The sequence below is a fragment of the Phocoena phocoena genome, chromosome 21 (genome assembly GCF_963924675.1).
Source record: "Phocoena phocoena chromosome 21, mPhoPho1.1, whole genome shotgun sequence".
NCBI lineage: Eukaryota > Metazoa > Chordata > Mammalia > Artiodactyla > Phocoenidae > Phocoena > Phocoena phocoena.
Genome location: NC_089239.1, coordinates 14,839,125 through 14,845,124, shown reverse-complemented (window position 1 = coordinate 14,845,124; position 6,000 = coordinate 14,839,125).

The window sequence follows — 6,000 nt, the reverse complement described above, 5'->3', positions numbered from 1 at the left end:
TCTTCTCTTCGCAATGGAAGGAGAGGAAGCCAAGCATAGTGGGAAAACTGGACAGCAATTGTGGATAAAGGAAGGATGCATCATTGGAGGTCTGTGGAAACATGAAAATTGATGCAGCCTTTCTCATCAGGTTTAGAATGCCCTCACATTTAAATGAAGTGTTTAATGTGCAGTCAGGGAAGCCAGGCCTTGGCTTCAAAGATGTTGGAAGCCCATGGTTTATCAAAACAAAAAGAACAACTGTAATTTAGGATCGTTTCCAGGCTGCAGTAAGGCCAGTAGTCATCTTGGATGAAAGTTCCATATGGCTCTCACTTCAAGTAGAGCTCATCCATTTGGAATAGACAAGGACGTTTATCAGCAATCAATCAGTGAATATTTATTGAGCATCTTGGACAGGAACCAGCTTTCTTGTTTAAAACAGTCATGTAACACTCCACAGTTTCATCAGAGAAGAACTCCAAAAGGAAATCTCCGAGTAAACAGAGGGAGATGTACCCTACTGTCCCTACCCCTCCACCTACAGAAGTTAATTTTTTCCCTTAAGAATTTCAGTCCCTCCCACTATCATAAAACACAGCTCTTCTTCTGCTAAACCCCTGGTTCAGACTTAGGCAAAAATGCCCTTTCCTTGGTTCTCTCAATAAAGTCTGACATTGAACAAGAACAACTACTAAATATTAGCACACAGCAAAAAAAAAAGTATTTTATGGGAAGTTCACCAGAGAAAAAGCAGTCATGACTCCAAATTGGGTTAGTGAGGCCATGATAGCTACTCAGCCACAGATGCAGGATGGCTCTAGAGTCATCTTACAAAAGCCTCCTCACTCCACTCCTGCCAGCAGCCTCCCAATTTCTAAAGTCCCCAGTTCTCTTAGTTTTTATATTCTATTCCCTAGGGAAGTACAGTGTCTCTTTAACTGAAGCCATGATAAGAGTATAATAGTCTGAAGAATATTAAAGAACACCTGTTCTACCTCCCTGCCCTTCTCCTCACTTTTCATGTATTATACAACCTGAAGATAGAGCCCAGTTATCTATCCAGAGGTCAGTTGATACTTTTAAAAACCTTAGTCCAGGCTAAACTATAGGAACCAATCCTAACCTCAAATAGTATGAGTACAGGTTTTAAATAGTTGGAATTGAATTCAAGCCAACAAATATTTATTTAATAACCACTATGGGCTAAATAATATATAAAATATAGAAAGGCTAACAAAGATAAGTAAAACTTGGCTTTGTCCTTCAAGAAGTTTACAGTCTAATAATGGGAATAGGACAAGTATAGGCTCCACTATAATATCAAACAGGAAGTAAGGAGCATAAAAATATTTTTTAATGTGCTAAGGTGGCTTACAGGAGGAAGAGAATACATTTAACTGGAAACTGAGGGAGGACTTCTTAAGAGTTAGCATTGGAATGGGTATTGAAGGATGAAGTGAACAGAAATGAATGGTTCTCCAAAAATGGGAATATTATTAGCCAAGGCCCAGAGTTCAACAAGCATGGCAGTAGTCAGGCCATGGAGCCCATATGGGGGATTAATCAAAGAAGAAGCTGGAAAGCAGATTCAGAGTAAAGTTTGTGCTTAATTCCATAAGTGACAGTAAACTGCTGAAGATTTTTGAGGGTGGAGATGCAGTGATTTGAGCCGTACATTAGGTGAAATAATTGAGGGTAAATATACGGGATAGATGGGTTGGAGGCAGAGAAATCAGTTAAGGTCAACTCTAACATTCTAGGTGAGGAGAAATAAAGGTCTAAACAAGGGAGGTGTTACTGGGCACGAGAAAGGATGGTGTGAGAGCCCAGGAGTGGCAGCAGCATCGTATGTGGAGGGCAAGGAAGAGTGAGGAGAAAAAGGACTCCAAGGTGTCCAGCCCAAGAGGCTGGGAAGGTGATGTAGCCATCAACCTTGACCTTGGAGTATCAAAACTATAAAAAGCGACCAAATGAAGCAAGCTGAGGAAGACCTCGTAAAAGGAATAGAGTTCTGAGACAGCTGATCCCTTTGCTTTTCTCTTTTTCATTCTATTCAGTGTTCAAACACCCATCAGGTATCTTCTTTGTAGGGAGGGAAGCTGGAATGCGTACTTGCTCTTGTTAGTTCCCAAATATCCTATCCATCTGTAGACCAGGTTTGAGGCTCTCGGGAAATCTGATTCTCTCAGTTCAGCTCCAAGGATCCCCTAACTGATGAAAAAGGTGAAAGACAGCCTAGAGATTAGGTAATCAAAGTACATTAAAGGAGTCACTGATTCAGAATCTCTTACAAAAACATATCCGCCGAGCAGAAATCTAACTTTGCAAATAGAATCCTTAAAGTAAGTGTCCAAGCAGAGAACAAAGTGGCGCACGAGATACTTTAGATTATAGACAAGCTCTCTCCAAAGTCTCTGATCTGGAAAATCAATCCCAGTGCCAATAATACAGAGAAAAACTGTCCTCCAGAGCTCCTTCCTATTCCCAGTGACAAGCAGGGCAGCAGATGGTCAGCCTTTCGGGGACCTCTTGTTTTTGCGATTACAGCAGAGAAAATAGCCTCCTGGGCAGAACCAAGTCAGTGCAGGTCTGTGTCATGAACATTTCCTGCTTCAGAATTGCCCTCGATTACTGTGCCTCTTCCTTGGACCTTGGGAATAGTGATGATATCAAACGCTAGTGAGGATGAGAAGAAATTGGATTTCTCATATATTGTTAATGGGAATGTAAAATGGTGCAGTCACTTTGGAAATCAGTTTGGCTGTTTCCTTAAAAACTAAATATACCACTTATCATTCAACCCAGCAATCACACTCTGGGCATTTATTCAGGAGACATGAATACATATGGCCACACAATAATCTGTACATGTATGTTGATAGCAGCTTTATCTATATGGCTAAAAACTGGAAACAACCAAAATGTCCTTTAATAGGTTAAGCTGTGGTACATCCATACCATGAAATATTACTGAGGATGAACTATTGATGCACGTAACAACTTGAATGGATTTCAAGGACATTATGCTGAGCAAAAAAAGAATCCAATTTCAAAAGGTCACGTACTGTATAATTTGATTTATATAGCATTTTCAACACGAAAAATGTATAAAGGTAGAGAACAAATTAGTGGTTACCAAGCGTTAGGGATGGAGTGGGGGAGGCGAAGGGTGTGCCTGAGGGGGATCTTTGTGGTGATGCAATAATTCTGTAACTTGATTGTGAAGGTGATTGCAGGAATGTACACTTGGGATAAAAAGTGGCATAGAGCTCACACAGCACACTGTAGCAATGTCAATTTCCTGTTTTGATATGGCACTGTGATGGAGACTTGTCACGAAGTGTCTCATTGGACTTTGACAACATCCCTATGAGTTGCGTTTTACTACCCCGGGAAGGTAAGACTCAGACAGGTTACCTTGCCCAAAGCAGGCAGCTGGCGAATGGCAGGGCTGAGATTCAAATCTAGGCAATCTGACCCTCAAACGTTTGTTTTTAATCTTGATGTTCAGCTACCCATGTCCTGGCAAGGAAAGCAGATAGGCAGAAAAAAATAATAAGCTTTTCATAGGATCATGACTACAGGGATACAGGTAGAGGAACTATCTAGAACTCATTACTTTAACCATTCAGCTCAGAGCTACCATTTTGAGTGCTTACAGACTAAGAATTTTCCTGAAACACTTTATATGTGTTTCTATTTTTACTCCTAAAACTGGCTTTTGCCATTGTCTAGTCCTACCTTACTGGCTCTGAAACGTCACCTCTGACCTTGGAGTGGATGCCACTTCAAGTGATTCTCAGCTACTTAGGATTTAGCGCATTTGCAAAGTTTCCCTGCTTTGCTCACTCCTGGGTTTCTGTGAACTCCTTGCTTTCACTGAGGACCATCCACTACACTCTTTGGTCCCAGGAATTCTGACCACTTTACTGGCCGACATCCAGCCCTCACTGGTGGGTGAGGAATATGATTAGACAGTCTGCACTGTGCACGATAGGATGTGTTTAATCCTTCACTAAGCATTCTGAACTACGCACAGTGAATGTATGTTTCCTCCGGCACCAGCTATAGAGTGGAACTCAGTGAAACCTGCCCTAGGTCACTACCAGGTGTGGCAGCAGCCAAACATCAAAGCCAGCCTAAGAACAGAGCACATGAAAATAATATTGTGTGCCAGGGGTCAGGACAACTAGCCAGGTGCCAAGTGGAATGCTAGTCAGAGCCTGAGGTGAGAACCAGAATTCAGGTCTTGAGTTCAAGTTATGACTGATTCAGTTTTATATTGGTCGGCAATGTCATTATGTGAAAACTCAGAGTCAGAAGCATGGTGAAGTAGGAACCCAAGCAACAGCTCTGACTGGGGAATAACCTTAGTTTTTATTTTTTAATTGGAATATAGTTGACTTATAATATTATATTAGTTTCAGGTGTACAACATCATAGTTGAATATTTTTATAGATTATACTCCATACAAAGTTGTTATAAAATATTGACTATATTCCCTATGCTGTACATTACATCCTTGTAGTATTTATTTTATACCTAGTAATTTGTACCTCTTGCCCCTTCACCTATTTTTCCCCTCCCCCAACTCCTTCCCCCACTAGTAACCATTGGTTTGTTCTCTGTATCTGTGAGTCTGTTTTTGCTTAATTAAAAGAAAAGAGAACATGAAGTCACTCAGTGAGCTTGAGATAGAAAACTTCTGGGCTGGGACTTTGGCACCATTTTTTCCCTGATGTAAATGTTGTGATCTGCCACAACATGTGATTATGGATTCTTGAAGGTCTCTGATAATGATCTGCAAACACTTTGGGTGTAAGCTAAAGCTATGGGTGGAATACTATCCCAGAAGCAGCCAATATTATGATTTCTACATGGTACTTTGGGATTCTTTAGACTCTAGTTCTTCAAGCAGCATGCCTGAGTCTCATTTTCACAGGAAATTCTCTCTGCAGTGTTCGTGCACTCCTTGTAAACTGAGAGCACGGAGACGACATGGCAAACCAGTCAAATGACTTAGGCATCTTCAGATCCAGAACTCATGGAAATGTCTCACTTCCTGCGGCTTGAAGGGGCCACAGTGGGGGAATAGCAGACCTGCTCCAGTCCTCTGGGCAGAATCTGATTATTTCCCACAGCCTCCTGGCCCAGACACAAGGCCTTTAGAACAGAGCCAGGAATGTTTCCTGGAGTTTAATGCAGCCCGGAGGTCATGGGTGTGACGTTGCACAGTGATTAATGACAGGGAACGCTTGGGATTATATTTAATTTATACTTAGGCGTTGGCAGTTTTTTGTAGACAATCATTTCTCCAGGACATCTCCTCATTGGCTCTGAACCATGTGACTGTTACTGTTAGATATGTCCTTGGGATCCCAGACCTTCATGAATACTGGATGGAAGACGCACAGGACTGCCTGTGTGTCCCCATCTGGCACCTGTCCCCTATTGTTCCTATGTTCATTTCTATTGTATTTCCTAAAATGGTGCTACTTTCCTCTATTAATAGAACTGCTCAGCTAATTGAATACTGTCAAAAAATGGAAACAGAACAAGGCGGAAAATGAGTATCCTCCCGTTCTGCCTTATTTGTGATCCCAAGTCCGTGAATGAAGTGTGCTCAATAGTTCTGTTACTTTATCTTTAGTAGCCGTATTTAATCTCATTCCCTGACAATTTTAGACTCAGCTCAGAAGGTAGATAATAATGTCAATCCCTAAGGTTTAAAAATAAATTTTGATATAAAATCTGAATCTCTGGGCTTGCTTTTTAGAGGAGATGAGGTTTCTAGTGATTTCCTAAGGAAACTGGAAGTTTCCTAAAGTTAATTACTAAAGTTAATTTATTTGCTTAAGTAAATAAGCCATAAACAAAGAAAGCATGGGGGAAATCACTCTAACGTGATCATTCTGCCTTCAAGGCAGAAATCCTGGGATCTCTACGAAAATATCTGATTCATATGTGCTTCTATTATGTTAAATTATTCCATCAGCCGTCATCACCACAATGCTGTT